General features: G+C 46.5%; 1 protein-coding gene across 13 annotated transcripts in view; it reads right to left on the bottom strand.

The window, feature by feature from the left end:
* The window catches only part of SHTN1 (shootin 1), a 185,359-nt gene that overhangs the window by 161,592 nt on the left and 3,746 nt on the right, over nucleotides 1–20,021 (bottom strand). The window lies entirely within an intron of this gene.

Below are 20,021 nucleotides of genomic sequence, written 5' to 3'. Positions count from 1 at the left end.
AATGCTGAGTATTTCAGGAGAGGAGAGTTACAGAGAGGAAGGAGAAGAGTCCTCCAGCAGAGCAGAATATTTCAGGAGAGGAGAGTTAGAGCCCTTTCACACTGAGCCGCCCCAGGTGTCGGCATTAAAATGCCGCTATTTTTAACGGCTCTTTACCGTCACCGCTTCTAATGCGCTCCAAAGAAGCTGCTGGCAGGACTTTTTCTGATGCCCTGCTCCAGTGTGAATGGAGCCGCTGTTTCAGGGCGCTTTGCAGGCGTTATTTTTAATGCTATAGCGCCTGCAAAGCGCCTCAGTGTAAAAGGGGTCTTAGAGAGAGGAAGGAGCAGAGTCCTCCAGCAGAGCAGAGTATTTCAGGAGAGGAGAGTTAGAGAGAGGAAGGAGAAGAGTCCTCCAGGTGAGCAGAGTAACTCTTAGGACCCAGTTAGGAGTTATGCAGCTTACATAAACAAAAGTAACATGTACACTAGTTAGTAGAGAGCAAAGTGCAGAATAATAGTAGCGTGTAGTGAGGTCAGTACACCGAGGTGACAAAACACTTGGGCTCCTGGCACCCTGAAAGGGGCATGACCGATGGGCTGGGATTTAAGCTGAAGCCAGTTTCTCATTCACCTTACATTGGAGATGAATACATTGTGTGGCGGTACCTGCATGCTATGTTATGTTTTGGAGTGAGATGTGCTCTATTTCTGCAGCCACCTGAATACAGAGTGTAAATCTGGGAGACATAGCAGGCTTGGAGCGGCAGCGATCGGTTATGGCACTCCTGGCACGTCTGCCATGTTTGTGTAGAACACATACACTTGAACACAAACACTTCAACCTTTAGGAGTGTTTGAAGCTAAATGATGTCATATACAGTTGTGCTCATAAGTTTACATACCCTGGCAGAATTTATGATTTCTTGGCCATTTTTCAGAGAATATGAATGATAATGCAGAAACATTTCTTTCACTCATGGTTAGTGTTTGGCTGAAGCCATTTATTATCATTCAACTGCGTTTACTCTTTTTAAATCATAATCACAACAGAAACTACCCAAATGACCCTGATCAAAAAAGTTTACATACCCTGGTGATTTTGACCTGATAACATGCACACAAGTTGACACAAAGGGGTTTGAATAGCTATTAAAGGTAACCATCCTCCCCTGTGATCTGTTTGCTTGTAATTAGTGTGTGTAAAGAAGGTCAATGAGTTTCTGGGCTCCTGACAGACCCTTGCATCTTTCATCCAGTGCTGCACTGATGTTTCTGGATTCTGAGTCATGGGGAAAGCAAAAGAAAAGGTAGTTGAACTGTATAAAACAGGAAAGGAATATAAAAAAGATATCCAAGGAATTGAGAATGCCAATCATCAGTGTTCAAACTCTAATCAAGAAATGGAAAATGAGGGGTTCTGTTGAAACCAAACCACGGTCAGGTAGACCAACTAAAATTTCAGCCACAACTGCCAGGAAAATTGTTCGGGATACAAAGAAAAACCCACAAATAACTTCAGATGAAATACAGGACTCTCTGAAAACAAGTGGTGTGGCTGTTTCAAGATGCACAATAAGGAGGCACTTTAAGAAAGATGGGCTGCATGGTCTAGTCACCAGAAGAAAGTCATTACTACACAAATGCTACAATACGCTAAACAGCACAGAGACAAGCCTCAAACCTTCTGGCACAAAGTAATGATACCAAAATTGAGCTTTTTGGCCACAATTATAAACGCTACATCTGGAGCGGAGTCAACAAGGCCTATGATGAAAGGTACACCATACCTACTGTGAAACACGGAGGTGGATCGCTGATGTTTTTGGTGATGTGTGAGCTACAAAGGCAAAGGAAATTTGGTCAAAATTGATGGCAAGATGAATGCAGTATGTTATCAAAAAATACTGGAGAAACATTTGCATTCATCAGCCAGGAAGCTGCGCATGGGGCATACTTGGACATTCCAACATGACAATGATCCAAAACACAAGGCCAAGTAGACCTGTCATTGGCTACAGCAGAATAAAGTGAAGGTTCTGGAGTGGCCATCTCAGTCTCCTGACCTCAATATCATTGAGCCACTCTGGGGAGATCTCAAACCTGCAGTTCATGGAAGACAGCCCAAGAATTTACAGGAACTGGAGGCTTTTTGCCAAGAGGAATGGACAGCTTTATCATCTGAGAAGATAAAGCGCCTCATCCACAAATACCACAAAAGACTTCAAGCTGTCATTGATGTTAAAGGGGGCAATACACGGTATTAAGAACTGGGGTATGTAAACTTTTGATCAGGGTCATTTGGGTAGTTTCTGTTGTGATTATGATTTTAAAAAAAAAGAGTAAACACAGTTGATTGATAATAAATGGCTTCAGCCAAACACTAACCATGAGCGAAAGAAAAGTTTTTGTGTTATTTATATTCTCTCAAAAATGGCCAAGAAATCATAAATTCTGCCAGGGTGTGTAAACTTATGAGCACAACCGTATGGCAGCAAGGTATTATTTTGTTTTGCACTCATAAAAGTCCTATCACCGCAACCTGTCACCTGACTTCATCAGGCTGTATATGGTCATCCTTATGCCTGGTACACACAATGAGATTATTGGACGAATGGATTGCCTGGTTTTTTTTTGCATGCTAATCTCATATCGAAAATGAAGAGTTTACTAAAGTTACGAAAATTCTTGTAAAACAGAATAAAAACCCAGAAGTGATGTAATGTGTTGTAGTGTATTTGTATTGTATTTTCGAATGACAACTGTACTGATTTAAAGTAAATCATACGATCTGGTATTGTACAAGAAAAATTGTCCAATCGGATAATATCGGATGAATTGTCGTGACGGGCTCTCAAAAGTGGTGTACTAACAATCAGATTATCATACGATTGCTTAGAAAGCGGTAATTTTCGTATGATATTCTGATCATGTGTATGGGCCTTAGGCTTGGTTCACACTGGTGCAACGCGGGAACCAGCGCAATTTCTGTGCGAATAATCACATCACATCTGACTCGCAGGCAGTTCACAAGTGTCAATATAAAGTTAATGACACCCCCAAATCGGTTTGCAGAATGCAGTGCGAACTGTGAAATCGGATCGCATGGGTCTGAACACCCATGCAATCTGATTCCAGTGAGGACAGAAAAAGGGTCCTGCATCATTTTGGTGCAAATGCGATGAATTCGCATTGTACAGACATCACATTGATGTGCGCAGCAATGCGGTGCGAATCACATGTGATGTCTGGCATCGCATTAGTGTGAACCCAGCCTTAGTGTTAGGCCTCTTGCACACAATACCTCTGTTTGAGCATCTACTTTTTCAGCCTTCTTTTTCTTTTTTATTTGGGTGCATTTTCACGCATATACATTATTTGCACACACACGCAAAAAGTTTATTCTCGTGTTTTTGTTCTGCACAATATGTGAATGGCCATTTTGCGCCCATATGCGGCGTAAATTACTGACCAAGAATGCAGATTTTTCTATTTATTTTTTTTTAGTAAAGAACGCACGGAGCTTGTTTACACGTCTGTGTGCATACGCTCATTACGATTAATTGGACTGTATTTTAGGTCAGTATAAAAAAAAAAAAAAAAAAAAAAAAAGAAAAGCTGTACTAAGCTTTTTCAAGCTGCAGTGTTCTAGAGGCCTAACGCACATATCCCAACTGGGACACAATTATCTCAACAGTCGGGAAATCTCACCATAGTGGTACTACAATTATATTCGAGAAAAATAACAATAAATAAGAATAAGAACAATATTATTTAGATTGCACCATGGTTTAAACTGGCAATGTCCAGTAGTCTTGGTTAGGATCTGAAGGTAACCACTTGCCGACCAATGCACGCAGATATACGTCGACACAATGGCAGCGGTGGGCAAATGGGCATACCTGTACATCCCCTTTAAGAGCAGGGGAAAGCAGGTGTGCACGCGCATACAGCGTGACCGTGCCCGCAGGACCGGCAGACTCGATGTCCTCCGGTCTCCCGGCGATCGTGTCACGGAGCCACAGGACAGGGAAGTGCCTATGTAAACAAGGCATTTCCCCGTTCTGGCTTGGGTCATGACAGAGATCACTGACACCCGTCATCGGGAGCAGTGATCGCTGTGATGTGAGTTGTGAGTCCCATCCCCCCACAGTTAGAATCACTCCCTAGGACCCACTTAACCCCTTCATCGCCCCCTAGTGTTAACCCCTTCCGTGCCAGTGTCATTTACACAGTAATCAGTGCATTTTTATAGCACTGATCGCTGTATAAATGCCAATGGTCCCAAAATAGTGTCAAAAGTGTCCGATGTGTCCGCCATAATGATGCAGTCCCAATAAAAATCGCAGATCGCCGCCATTACTAATAAAAAATAAAAATGCCATAAAACTATCCCCTATTTTGTAGACGCTATAACTTTTGTGCAAACTAATCAGTATACGCTTATTGCGATTTTTTTACCAAAAATATGTAGAAGAATACATATCGACCTAAACTGAGGAAAAAAATTGTTTTTTTATATATTTTTGGGGAATATTTATTATAGCAAAAAGTAAAAAATATTGCTTTTTTTTTGTTGTTGTTTATAGCGCAAAAATGAAAAACCGCAGAGGTGATCAAATACCACCAAAAGAAAGCTCTATTTGTGAGAAAAAAAAATTTGTTTGGGTGCAGCGCTGCATGACCGCGCAATTGTTAAAGCATCGCAAAAAGTGCTCTGGTCAGGAAGGGGGTAAAATCTTCCGGGGCTGAAGTGGTTAAACTTGCAATGTCCAGTAGTCTTGGTTAGGATCTGAAGGTAAAGCCATACTTTTTTTTTTTTTTTTTTTTTGCCTATGATTGAAAAGTGTAAAAGGCCACAGTTGGTTTTTGTTCTTCATTTTGCTATCATTAAAACAACATATACCCAGAAACCAAAAAGAATACATTTCAATGAAGATAGTGAAATATACAATAGACTAACCCACAATACACAAATGGCATAACATATCAATATAGATAAGGAAAAACACAGAGGAGGTTCAGCCCTTCGGGGCCAGCAATTTCTAGGAGGGTGGAGCAGCCAACACCTTCTGTAGCCTAAAGCTACTTTGTCAAGAACTGGCAATAACTGATAATTATCGCTTGAACCTCCGCAATGTTATACACAGAACATTATCTTCATTCCCTGGAACCAGATCCTTCACTCCAAATTCAGACTGTCTGTGATTATTTGGCGGATGGTTAGGCTGTGTTTGTAGGTCACACCAATTTGGCTACACTTGGAGAAGTCCAGCGGCCTCAATTAGAGTTGGCTTTTCTACATGAAAGGAGAAGGAAGTATTTAACCACTTAAGGACCGGAAGGGTTTACCCCCTTTGATGACCAGGCCATTTTCGGCGATACGGCACTGCTTCGCTTTAACTGACAATTGCGCAGTCGTGCGACGTTGTACCCAAACAAAATTGTCGGTCTTTTTTCCCCCTCCCCACAAATAAAGCTTTCTTTTGGTGGTATTTGATCACCTGTGCGGTTTTTATTTTTTGCACTATAAACAGGAAAAGACCCACAATTCTGAAAAAATTTATATAAAATTTTTTACTTTTTTCTATAATATCCAAAAAAAAAAAGAATTTCTTCATCAGTTTAGGCCAATATGTATTCTTCCACATATTTTTGGTAAAAAAAAAAAAAAAAAAAAAATCGCAATAACCGTATATTGATTGGTTTGCGCAAAAGTTATAGCATCTACAAAATAGGGGATAGATTTATGGCATTTTTATTATTCTTTTTTTTCTTTACTAGTAATGGCAATTATCTGCTATTTTTAGCAGGACTGCGACATTGCAGTGGACAGATCAGACATTTTTGACACTTTTTTAAGGACCATTGACATTTATACAGCGATAAGTGCTATAAAAATGCACTCATTACTGTATAAATGACACTGGCAGGGAAGGGGTTAACACTAAGGGGCGATCAAGGGGTTAAGTGTTCCCTGGGGGGTGTTTCTAAATGTGGGGGGAGGGGACTGACAGAGTACAGAGAGATCGCTGTTCCTGAATAGACGATCACTCTCTACTCCCCTGACAGAACGGAGATCCGTTTGTTTACATTGACAGATCCCTGTTCTGGCTCTCTGTGGAATGATCGCGGGTGACCGGCCACATGCATCAGCTCCCCCCGTTGTGCAGCGGCGCGCGCATGCCTGCTATAGCTGTTAAAGGGAACGCCGCACCGGTACGGCGATTCGCAGGATCGAGCTGACCTGCCGCCGTATAATGACGGCGGCTGGTCGGCAGGTGGTTAAAGTGGTTGTGAACCTCGGACATAAAAAATGAACAAAGCATATCTCTCTACAGTGTGTGCTTGGCTCAATCCAGAGCACTAAGGCTGGGTTCACACTAGTGCGCATTGAATGTGGGTTTCCACGCATCCAATTCGCATGACTGGAGATTGTGACCAGCTCTCTATGGAGCCAGTTCACACATCTCCGGGACGGCTGCAAAGTGGATTGCACAGGAGTGCTGTGCGTCTTTTGGTGCCGTTTCAGGGCCGAATTCAGGAAAAAATTTGGCCCTGATTCGTCCCTGAAATGGAGAACAGGGATGCACCGGACCCCCCGCTGCGAGTCACATACGTCTTAGGTGTGAACCCAGCCTCAGTGTCATATCTGTTTGCTGCTTCCTTCCACTGCTATCAGCATGAATCACTTCTGACAAGTTTTCTTGACACCAAGAGAAAAATGGTGACAGGGGAGGGATCTCCATCTGATTGCCAGCCTCAGCTCTGTTCCTGCATGCTGTGTGAAAGGGGGTGAGTCTCTTCCCTCCAATCAGCTCTCAGAGCTCTCCCAACTGAGCTCTGCAGTGTGCAACTTCAGCTCTCTTCACCTTGTTTTCTGACAGCTCAGACAAGCTTTATAAATTATGCATAGATGTTAAGAGAAAACTGAAGATAAACAGGTACAACTTATATAGGAGGATTTGTTTCTTCTCTGTGTATCACCTGAGGCCATTCACTTCACTGGGAAAAGTTTACAACCACTTTTAGTATTTATATCCTTTTTCAGGATCTTTATTTGTATTTATTCATCACTGACCAGGTCACTTTTAAGGGCTCATGCACACTGCAGCTAAAAAAAAAAAAAAAAAAGCTGCTTTTACAGGCATTTGAGCTTTTATTTCAGCCTGGTGTTTGTGCTTTTTATTGCGCTTCTTCACGGCCCTTTGTTCTTTTATGAGCATGAGTATATTTTTTTTTTTCACAAACCCTCCTAGATAGTATTTTCTTAACCACTGTATAAACAAAACAAAACGCTGGACAAATGTTTCTGTGCGTTTTCAAGCTCTTTTGAGCTCTTTGGGGCACTGGCTCCTCTCAAATACATGAGTTTGGTGGGGTGTTTTTGTGCCTGTAGGAGCATATGTCTGAAAAAGCTATAATGTACATGGACACATAGGCCAACATGGAGGGGAGTTTCCAGGCAGAGAAGAGCTCAAAAAAGCCCAAAAGCCGCTTCTTTGAGCTGCAGTGTGCATGAGCCCTAAAGCCCCATTCCCGACTAAAACCCTTTTTTTTTTTTTTTTTTTTTTTTTTTTACCACCCTTCCCTTCCTCCCTCCTGTAACCCATCCTACTAGGCAGTTTTTCCACTACCTTCTGAAGCCAGGAGTCTCCCCTCCTAGGCTGTTCCTGACATTGGTTCCAGGTGCGGGAGGTCTCCCCATGTATACTACATGTAATCCTACCAGAGGGGCTGGCAGTGGTTGTGTGCACTGCCTTAACAACCCCTTTAAGGTGAAAAAACTTTCTGCATGCACCCCCCCCCCCCCCACCTGCCCTTATACTTACCTAAACTTGATCCAGCAATGTGCACAAGAGCAGAAGCTTTGTCTGCTCTCTCCCTTCACATTGGCTCAGAGACAGCCGTTGGCTCTCACTGCTGTCACTCACAGTCAGTAAAAGGGTGGGGTGGGTGGGGGGCGAGTCCCACTGCCTGTGTCTACAGACACAGACAGCAAGGCTTGGGAGCGAGCCTCCAGTGCCTCCATAGCATCGGCTTGTTATGGGAGAACTCGGCGATGAGACAGAAGCAGTGGCGGGGGGGACCCCAGGAGGAGGATCAGGTCTGCTCTGTGCAAAGCTATGGCACAGAGCAGTTAAGTATAGCAGGTTTGTTATTTTAAAGAAAAAAAAAATAAAGTTTTGAATCACTTTCAATATAAATCTGCTAGTGCATCTAACACTATCCTTCTGCCTAGACCAGTGATGGCGAACCTTGGCACCCCAGATGTTTTGGAACTACCATTTCCCATGATGCTCAACTATACTGCAGAGTGCATCATGGGAAAAGTAGTTCCAAAACATCTGGGGTGCCAAGGTTCGCCATCACTGGCCTAGACTGACGATGCCACTGTCCAAAGGGATCTCTGTTGTTCCTCCATCCAAAGTGGAGACATCCAAGGACTGGAAGTGTTATTACTGGCTGGGTTACCAGGTGAAAACTAAGAAAAAAAGAAAAAGCCGAAAAACAAACAAAACAAAAAAAAAAAAAAAGACTAATGCAGTCCCACATTTAAAGCAGCTGTGCATGGTAGCCAATCAGCTTCTAACTTCAACTTGTTCAATTAAAGAGGAGTTTGGCTACAAATACTGCAGCTGCTGACTTTTAAAATAAGGACACTTACCTGTCCAGGGCGCCCGCAATGTCCTCACCCGAAGCCGACTGGTCACTCGGCTCCCAGGTGGAGGCGCCGGCATCTTCATTAAGGGAATCAGGAAGTGAAGCCTTGTGGCTTCACAGCCTGGTTCCCTACTGCGCATGCGTGAGTCGCGCTGCGCGTCCTGACTGGTCCCTGCTGTCTTCTGGGACCTGTGTGTCTCCCAGAAGACAGCGGGGGGGGGGGGGTGGAAGGAACATTGCGTAGTTTTAGTAAATCACCCCGAATATATATAACATTTTTGCTTTGGGTCCAATCCTGCTTTAAGCTTCAGATATTTTATTTCTATCTCAATGAAATGTTACCTAGGAAAATCTGTCATAACATTTTACCACAAATAAAGATGCATGGAATATCGCATACAGTACACAGCCGCCTGTAATAACACCGCAAATTACCAAGAGGGTAAACGGCGGCAGGCGTCACAAAGTGCGTCTGGAAATAAGTGCTCCATTAACAGCGCTCTGGTAATAGGACGCATTCAGTGTGGAGGCGGATTGGAAATCGCTTGTTTATGATCAGGTATCGAGCGGTGGACAGTAAACGCTTCATTACATGCGGCACAAATCCTCTTTACCACGAGAGCGCAAATTGCATAGAAAGCATGTGATTGAATCCTCCAGAATACACCTAGCGGCCCACCATTTCCCCTCATTACATCGCGCTGCATTCAGGAAGCGCAGGATCAGGGGAGTAAAGTCCTGAAACCGCCGCCTATCATCCCGCCGACCGGATGTCATTAACACGCTAAACCCAGAGAGAGCACTTATCTACAACAAGGCTCTCTGGGGACCAGATTTCCTTCCTAACGCGGCAAATACACGTCTCAAGAGGACTGGAGAAAATGCCGAGAGGATTTTCACCATCTCCGCATCCGGTTACCATCATTTATTTCCATTATTTTTTGTATTTATAGAGCTCAAACATATTCTGTAGTGCTGCACAGATAATACAGGCAATGCTCCTGCTTAACTCATTTAATGCCAGCTGACCCAGGTGCAACCACATTCATATATACCGCAATTCATTTATATAGTGCTGACATATTCCATAGTGCTGTACAGACAAAAACTGAACCAGTCACATCAGGCTCAGCACCAGAGAAGCTTACACTCTAATGTCCCACTACAGTCACACTCTTATTATACATCTATATAGCTCTGACATATTCTGGAGTGCTGCACAGAGAACACTGACCCATAAAGAGCAGTCACTGTACCACAGGAGCTTACACTCTAATGTCCCACACTATTATACATTTATATAGCTCTGATATATACCACAGTGCTGCACAAAGAACACTGAGCCATTCACATCAGTCTCTGTACCAGAGAGGCTTACACTCTAATCTCCCACCACAGTCACACACTATTATTATTATACATTTGTATATCTCTGACATATTCCAGAGTGATGACTTCTTTATGTGTGTTTTTTTCTTCTCAACTCACAGTTAGATGGACAGCGCAGTCCGCATTGTTGTTAGAAGAAGCTCCCAGAGAGTACAGATGGGAAGATTGTATATTTTTCACAACAGGTATCTAACACAGGGCTTTACATACTGTTTATTCCTATCAAACCCTGGCCTGCAGGAGCTTACAATCTAAGGCCCCTATTTCACACACACAGAAAAATTTGGACAGGAGCCATTTAACCTACCAGCATGTCTTTGGCCATGGGAGGAAACGAGATACCGGGAGGAAATACACGCTAGCACAGAAAGAACAAACAAACTCCATGCAGATAAAGCCCTGGCTGGGATTTGAACCTATGATCCCAGTGCTGCAAGACATAAGTCCTAACCACTAAGCCACTCTGCTGCCATTCCACAGACATACAAACTCGGATGGTCTGAGAGGGTGGGGAAGGTAGTAGAATGTACAATTTCCAGCTCAACCCCCCCCCCCCCCCCCCGGGAAATCTGCCATGAATTGTCTATGAACGTGCACAGCACCTGCAGCTATATCATTATTGGAATGACAAAAATCTCATGTCCGGGGGCTTCTATTCAGTCCTCCCTATACTATACTTCATCCTAACTGATGCTGAATATATACGAGGGGGTGACGTGAAGACCCCCCCAACAAAGAACTCAGCTTCCACATTAGAATTGTATTGGGAGCTGAAGGAAAACAGTCTGGTAATGACTATTCTTATTTTTTTACCACAATCCCATCACACCGGTGGAGTAGTCATGGTAAGATCATCAAATAGAACACACCAAAAATCAATCAACTGACCACAGCGATTCTATTGGCAGGTGATGGCCTCATTCCAATAATTAGCTTGTATTGATCAGTTATGGGTGGAGACCAGTGACCTCTTCTACTTACTGGGAATTCCATGAAAAGGTCTTCCCACTGCACTTCCAGCTCCATCCACCAATGATAAGGGCTGACGCTGAATGTTCAAGAACAACACAACAAAACAACACAACCCAAAATCTATAGTCTCAAAAGTAACTCTGTCTGCTTTGCAGCCAATTTTCTTCAGCCATTTCTCCAATTTATAAAGGGTGGAATTCTAATCCATTCATCACAGATGTAGACAGACCACCCTGGTATGAAGTGCAGGGATGTCCAACTCCATCCCCGTGGACCAGGACCCGGCCATGGAATGAGGCCTTCTACAACTGCCCGGCAAACACCGAGCCAAAATCCCGGAGAACCAGACATGGCAGACGATCATTTCCCTGCTTACACATCATACAGGACTGAGAAGGAAAAGAGCAATCAATACAGCAGAGAGATATAAAACCCATCAGTACCATGGACAGCGCACACTACACCATGCAAAAATCACAAGGGTTAGAGAACCAGCAGTCTATCCGTTCATTAGAGACCAGTGACATCCCATCCATTCCCTACAGACCAGTGACATCCCATCCATTCCCTACAGACCAGTGACATCCCATCCAATACCTACAGACCAGTGACATCCCATCCATTCCCTAGAGACCATGTTTTATGTGGAGATCAAATACATCGCTCTTTCTAGATTTTCTTGTCTAGGTTCCTTTGTGGATCGATTATTTTCATTGTTCAGATTTCAGACTCAGCTCCATAACATTCAGTAAAAGCAGGAAATAAAATGTGTACTAGGAAGAGAGAAAACCATTTATAGGCGGAGAGCCTCTTTAAAAAGGCATTGTGTGTCTTAGGCTGTATATATATGAATGGGTGTTAAAGAAGACCTGTCATCAAACATTAATGTTGTAGGCCGAGCGAAGAGTGACCTGCGGTGTTCGGTTACCTACACACTCCATCCAACACACTGTATCCACCTGAAAATAGAGACCTTAACACAGACCTGAATACAAAGGAAGCCATATGGCCATTCTAGTTACTGTTGCTACATGCTATACCGCTCTACCGTACCATTACAGGTGACAGATCCTCTATGTTCTCAACAAAGCAAAATCCCACCACACCTGTCTCACAAAATGTTACCTATACCACCTATGTGATATAAATCACAGAACAAATCTGCTCCTCATCTACTGCTCTCAGTATCCTGTGTTCTGGACTAACTGAACTGAACTAAAAAAAATCTACCTTTTGTCTTGAATTCCTCATGAAAAACAGCTGTGCACTTCCTGTGCCCAGGCACCCCCGATATCAGTGCCCTTCCCGTGCCCAGGCACCCCTGATATCAGTGCCCTTCCCGTGGCCAGGCACCCCCGATATCAGTGCCCTTCCCGTGGCCAGGCACCCCCGATATCAGTGCCCTTCCCGTGGCCAGGCACCCCCGATATCAGTGCCCTTCCCGTGGCCAGGCACCCCCGATATCAGTGCCCTTCCCGTGGCCAGGCACCCCCGATATCAGTGCCCTTCCCGTGGCCAGGCACTCCCGATATCAGTGCCCTTCCCGTGCCCAGGCACTCCCGATATCAGTGCCCTTCCCGTGCCCAGGCACTCCCGATATCAGTGCCCTTCCCGTGCCCAGGCACTCCCGATATCAGTGCCCTTCCCGTGCCCAGGCACTCCCGATATCAGTGCCCTTCCCGTGCCCAGGCACTCCCGATATCAGTGCCCTTCCCGTGCCCAGGCACTCCCGATATCAGTGCCCTTCCCGTGCCCAGGCACTCCCGATATCAGTGCCCTTCCCGTGCCCAGGCACTCCCGATATCAGTGCCCTTCCCGTGCCCAGGCACTCCCGATATCAGTGCCCTTCCCGTGCCCAGGCACTCCCGATATCAGTGCCCTTCCCGTGCCCAGGCACTCCCGATATCAGTGTCCTCCCCGTGCCAAAGGCACTCCCGATATCAGTGTCCTTCCCGTGCCCAGGCACTCCCGATATCAGTGCTCCTCCCCGTGCCCAGGCACTCCCGATATCAGTGCTCCTCCCCGTGCCCAGGCACTCCCGATATCAGTGCTCCTCCCCGTGCCCAGGCACTCCCGATATCAGTGCTCCTCCCCGTGCCCAGGCACTCCCGATATCAGTGCTCCTCCCCGTGCCCAGGAACTCCCGATATCAGTGCTCCTCCCCGTGCCCAGGAACTCCCGATATCAGTGCTCCTCCCCGTGCCCAGGCACTCCTGATATCAGTGCTCCTCCCCGTGCCCAGGCACTCCCGATATCAGTGCTCCTCCCCGTGCCCAGGCACTCCCGATATCAGTGCTCCTCCCCGTGCCCAGGCACTCCCCATATCAGTGCTCCTCCCCGTGCCCAGGCACTCCCGATATCAGTGCTCCTCCCCGTGCCCAGGCACTCCCGATATCAGTGCTCCTCCCCGTGCCCAGGCACTCCCGATATCAGTGCTCCTCCCCGTGCCCAGGCACTCCCGATATCAGTGCTCCTCCCCGTGCCCAGGCACTCCCGATATCAGTGCTCCTCCCCGTGCCCAGGCACTCCCGATATCAGTGCTCCTCCCCGTGCCCAGGCACTCCCGATATCAGTGCTCCTCCCCGTGCCCAGGCACTCCCGAAATCAGTGCTCCTCCCTGTGCCCAGGCACTCCCGATATCAGTGCTCCTCCCTGTGCCCAGGCACTCCCGATATCAGTGCTCCTCTTGTGCCCAGGCACTCCCGATATCAGTGCTCCTCTTGTGCCCAGGCACTCCCGATATCAGTGCTCCTCTTGTGCCCAGGCACTCCCGATATCAGTGCTGCTCCCTGTGCCCAGGCACTCCCGATATCAGTGCTCCTCCCTGTGCCCAGGCACTCCCGATATCAGTGCTCCTCCTTGAGCCCAGGCACTCCCGATATCAGTGCTCCTCCCTGTGCCCAGGCACTCCCGATATCAGTGCTCCTCTTGTGCCCAGGCACTCCCGATATCAGTGCTCCTCTTGTGCCCAGGCACTCCCGATATCAGTGCTCCTCTTGTGCCCAGGCACTCCCGATATCAGTGCTCCTCTTGTGCCCAGGCACTCCCGATATCAGTGCTCCTCTTGTGCCCAGGCACTCCCGATATCAGTGCTCCTCTTGTGCCCAGGCACTCCCGATATCAGTGCTTCTCTTGTGCCCAGGCACTCCCGATATCAGTGCTCCTCTTGTGCCCAGGCACTCCCAATATAACAGTGCCATTCCTGTGCCCAGGCACCTGATAGCTGTGTATCTGCAGTGAGAGATTATCTAAGGCACTGCTGTCTCTGACTGTCACCAGATTTCTAGTGTGATTTGGTGAGGTCTGTATTGTGCTGCTCACTGTTCTCCTTGCTGAAGAGTACACTGTACCTGAGGACCTTCATTACAAAGCTCTCGCTGCTTTTACTGCATTCATTCAATGGATCTGTGCGCACGTCAGCTTTTCATACAGAAAAGTTAGGTTGCACATCTTATGGCACAGTTAAAGTGCATATGCATTTCCGTGGTGCGTGGAGGTGAGGTTTACAACGAATGGCACCACAGTGCACCAAAGCATGTAACATGCGTTGCAGCACATTATTGCAACACGACAGTTTAAATTCGGGCACGTGATCCACACCTTATCTTCACAGTGGGAATTTGGAGGATGGAGCAGACATGTTTCTCACAGCGGATCTATGAACAGGAAAGAGCGCCACAATTCAACATTTTTTCCCTGAAAAACAGAAAATGATCAGCCTCCACCCATACCTGCCTATCCAGTTTTAGGTAACACCGTGTAATGCATGGGGGCAGCTTTACCGGTAAGACAGGACACATCGCATACCTCCCTAAACCTTAGCGTGTCCTCCGGCAAAGGTTTGTAAGGGACCTTCAGTGACTCTTGTCATCCAACTGACTGCAGAGCCTGGACTAAAGAGGAACTCTACTTTCCCTGGTCTACCAACCCACCACCCAGAGAAGGTGCCAGCTCCTGCAGGGTTCAGGTTTTCATGTTATCGGTCACCATAACACTGCCCACAGACCTGAGGTGCTTACTGCTCTTGTATTAGATGGTTATCTCATGTCTTTGGCAGTGGAAGATTCCCCAGCAGATGGCCCTGGGGCTGAACGACTGATGGAATCCTTGAGATAAGGGGAGATCTCCACCTACACAGTATACACATGCAGAGCTCGGGTGAGCTGACATGTTACTGTATGAGATCTGCCAGAAAGATTGTGCCATCGCCTCCAACCATCATCTGATGCCTGTGACCTCTGTTAAACATCCCTGGAAAAAGTCACAAACAAATGGAAGATTCAACTCAGGTGCCGGGGACGTTCATACAATGAGGGGCATACATGCTGACAGGGATGGGGGGGGGGGGGTTTAGACGGTTGCTGGTGTCAGAGTTGAACAACACTGATAGGGTGCAGGCTTTGGGCAGTAAGGGGGCACACACTGATACAGGGGAGTGTGGATAGTGACTAGTGCCAGAACTTAACAAATGTGATGGAATGTGGGCACTGGCTGGTGAGGGGAGCACAATGGCAGTGGGTGTCAGGGTATAACACCACTAATGCGGTGCGAGTGATGGGTGGCAAGATGAGCACAATGATGGTGGGTGTCAGGGGCAAAACCACTAATGCGGTGTGGGTGCTGGGTGGTGAGATGAGCACAATGGCAGTAGGTGTCAGGTAGAGCTGCACAATTAATAGTTAAAAAATCGTGATCTCGATTCACCTCCCCTGACGATCTCTCCTGCTGAGTTTGCAGATTCTTTCATATAAACAAGTGGAGAGATTATCTGCTCACTCAGCTGTCAAAAGAAAGTATTGGGGCAGTCTGCCAAGTTTAGAACTTGAAACATTGTAACTAACTTCCTTCTTAGATCAAAGGGATAAACGTCTCTGTGTAAACAAATAACTGGGCAATCTGCCAAGTTTTAAACAACCTGTAAATGCAGGAAGTTTAACCACTTAAAGTCTAAATCTTTTTCTGACACTTCTTTCTTAAGTTAAAATCAATAGAGATTATATATATATATATATATATATATATTTATAGCAGACAGAGACCCTAGGGAATAAAATGGCAATTGCTGCAATATTTGATGTCACACTGCATTTGCCCAGCGGTCTTTCAAATGCAATTTTTTGGAAAAAAATACACTTCAATAAATAAAAAAATGAAACAGTAAAGTTAGCACAATTTTTTTTGTTTTAATGTAAAAGATGATGTTACGCCGCGAGAATCGTGATCTATCCTCTAAGCAAAAAAATCGTGATTCTCATTCTAGCCAGAATCGTGCAGCTCTAGTGTCAGGGTATGACACCACTAATGCTGTGCTGGTACTGGGTGGTGAGGGGAGCACAATGATGGTGGGTGTCTCATCACTGATGCGGTGTGGGTGCTGGGTGGTGAGATGAGCACAATGGCAGGAAAGAAGGAGATGCAGCTCACAGCACAATGACGGTGGGTGTCAGGGTATAACACCACTATGCGGTGTGGGTGATGGGTGGTGAGAGAAGCACAATGACGGTGGGTGTCAGGGTATAACACCACTATGCGGTGTGGGTGATGGGTGGTGAGAGAAGCACAATGACGGTGGGTGTCAGGGTGTAACACCACTGATGCGGTGCTGGTGATGGACGGTGAGAGGAGCACAATGACGGTGGGTGTCAGGGTATAACACCACTATGCGGTGTGGGTGATGGGTGGTGAGAGAAGCACAATGACGGTGGGTGTCAGGGTGTAACACCACTGATGCGGTGCTGGTGATGGGCGGTGACACACTGACAGAGGGAGTACAGATAATAGCTGGTGTCAGGGTGTAACATCTGTGCGGGTGTTGGACGAGTGGGGCAACACACAGAGGGAGTAGGGAGGGTGGCTGATGTTGGGGTTTAACAAATGATGGGGTGCGAGTGTTGGGTGGTAAGGGGGGCAGAGGCAAGTAAGGATGGTGACGAGTGTCAGGGTGTACTACCACTGTTGGGGTGCAAGTGCTGGGGGGTATACATTGACAGAGGAAAGTACAGATGGTTACTGGTGTCGAGTATTGCCACTGTTGGGGTACAAGTGCTGAGGAGTGAGGGGGATGCACACCCTGACAAAGAAATACAGATGGTGGCTGGTGGCTGGTGTCGGGGTGTAACACATTTAATGAGGTGCGGTGTGGGGTGGTGAAGGGGTGCACACACTGACAGAGGGTAGCATGGACATTGGCTGGGTTATGAATGTTGGGTGGTAAGGGCTGATACAACAGAAGGGAGTGGGCTCCTGGATGGTGGGATCTGGAGGTGGCCCTGTACTCTTCCCTGCAACACTGGACAAGGCTCTTGATTGGTGAACAGACAGTGGATGCAGACCCCCATTAACGTAGTGAGCCATTGTGGAGTCTGTACCCATGTTCTACCTAGAGACATAGGTCTGGGGATATCTGGGGCCTGTCAGGTGACATATGTCTGGGGGACCCTGGGTCCAGCCCCTGTCATGTGACATACAGTACTGTGCAAAATGTTTTGGCAGGTGTGAAAAAATGCTGTAAATGAAGAATGCTTTCAGAAACAGAAGTGTTAATAGTCTATTTTTATCAATTAACAAAAGAGGAAAAAAAAGTAAACGAACAGAAGAGAAATCCAAATCAAATCAATATTTGGTGTGACCGCCCTTTGCTTTCAAAACAGCATCAGTTCTTCCAGGTACACTTGCACACAGTTCTTGAAGGAACTCTGCAGGTAGGTTTTTCCAAACATCTTGGAGAACGAACAACAGATCTTCTGTAGATGTCGGCTGCCTCATATCCTTCTGTCTCTTAAAGTATTCACAGATAGACTCCATGATGTTGAGATCAGGGCTCTGTGGGGGCCAAACCATCACTTCCAGGACTCTTCTTCTTTACGCTGAACATAGTTCTTAATGACATTGGATGTTTGGGGTCGTTGTCCTGCTGCAGAATACATTTGGGGCCAGTCACACTCCTCCCTGATGGTATGGCATGATGGATAATTATCTGCCTGTATTTCTCAGCATTGAGGACACTATTGATCCTTACCAAATCTCCAACTTCATTTACAGAAATGCAGCCCCAAACCTTCAAGGAACCTCCACCATGCTTTACTGTTGCCTTCACTGAACTAACTGCCTCCTTCTTTCAAATTTTGACTCGTGGGTCCAGAGCAGTGGTCATCAACCCTGTCCTCAGGGCCCACTAACAGGCCAGGTTTTATGTATTACCTTGGGGAGATACAGACTAGAATACTGCAATCGCCGAGCAGCAAATGATATCACCTGTCATGTATTTCAGTTATCTTGCAAACCTGGCCTGTTAGTGGGCCCTGAGGACAGGAGTTGATGACCACTGGACTAGAGCACCTGCTGCCATTTTTCAGCACCCCACTTCCTAAGTTTTTGCATAGTTGAGTCGCTTAGCCTGGTTTCCATGTTGGAGGTATGGCCTTTGACCGCTATTCTTCTGGCCAGACATCTCCAGACAGCAGGTGGTTGTACCTGGGTCCCACTGGTTTGCCGCCAGTTCTGTGCTGAAGGCACTGCTGGACATCTTCCGAACTTGAAGGGAAGTGAACATGATGTGTCTTTCATCTGGTGCATTGTTTGGTGCCAACCACTGCGTCTACAGTGCTCAACAATGCCGGATCAATGGAGTCCTCAATGCTCAGAAATACAGGCAGATACTTATTGACCATGCAATACCATCAGGGAGGCATGTGATTGACCACAAATTTATTCTGCAGCAATGACCCCAAACATACAGCCAATGTCATTAGGAACTATCTTCAGTGTAAAGAAGAACAAAGAGTCCTGGAAGTGACGGTTTGGCCCCCACAGAGCCCTGATCTCAACATTATGGAGTCTGTCTGGGATTACATGAAGAGACAGAAGGATTTGAGGCAGCCTACATCTACAGAAGATCTCTGGTTAGTTCTCCAAGAAGTTTGGAACAACCTGCTGAGTTCCTTCAAAACCTGCGTGTGTGTACTTGTGTGTGTAGAAGAAATGACGTTTGTTTGAAGGCGAACTGTGGTCACACCAAATATTGATATGATTTGGATTTTTTTTTCTGTTTGCTTCTTTTGCATTTTGTAAATTGATAAAAATAAACAATTAAAACTTATATTTTTTAAAGCATTTTTTAAAGTGCTATTAAAGCTTTTTTTTTTTTTTAATATTTATTTATTTATTTTAACAAATATGTTATACTTACTTGCTCTGTGCAGTGGTTTTGCACAGAACACCTCCGATCCTCTTCTTTTCTGGTGCTCTGCCAGTGCTCCTGGCTCCTCCCCCTCGAGCAGTGCCCCCCAGAGAAAGCCGCTTGCCCTGGGGGCACCGCTGGGTGCTCGCTCCCGAGCCGCTGCTCTATGTATCCATAAGACACAGAGACGTGGCTCGGCCTAGCCCCCGCTCTGCTAATTGGCTGAAAGGCTACGAGTGACAACAGTGGTAACCAATAGGAACCTGCTGCTGTCTCAGCCAATGAGGAGGGCGAGTCCCGGGACAGCCGAGGCTATCGTGAACATCGCTTGATCAGAGGGAGCTCAGGTAAGAAATGGGGGGGGGGGGGTCGCTACACAAATGCAAATAATCAGCCTTTAGAATCACTTTAATTTACATAATTTCCTCACACCTGCCTTAAACCTTTGCACATGTGATATATGTCTGGGGGAACCCCTGGTCTGGCACCTGTCATGTGACATATGTATGGGGGGACCCCGGGTCTAGTACCTGTCATGTGATATACGTCTGGGGGCACCCCGGGTCCTACTCCAGTCATGTTATATATACGTCTGGGGGGACCCTGGGTCTGGCACCTGTCGTGTGACATATGTATGGGGGGACCCCGGGTCTGGCTCCTGTCATGCTATACATGTCTGGGGGGACCCCGGATCCTACTCCTGCCATGTGATATATGTCTGGGGGGACCCCAGGTTCTACTCCTGTCATGTGATATACGTCTGGGGGGGACCCCGGGTCCTACTCCTGTCATGTGATATACGTCTGGGGGGGACCCCGGGTCCTACTCCTGTCATGTGA

Source organism: Aquarana catesbeiana, linkage group LG08, assembly GCF_042186555.1.
Source record: "Aquarana catesbeiana isolate 2022-GZ linkage group LG08, ASM4218655v1, whole genome shotgun sequence".
Lineage (NCBI taxonomy): Eukaryota > Metazoa > Chordata > Amphibia > Anura > Ranidae > Aquarana > Aquarana catesbeiana.
This window is presented reverse-complemented; position numbering and strand designations above follow the sequence as displayed.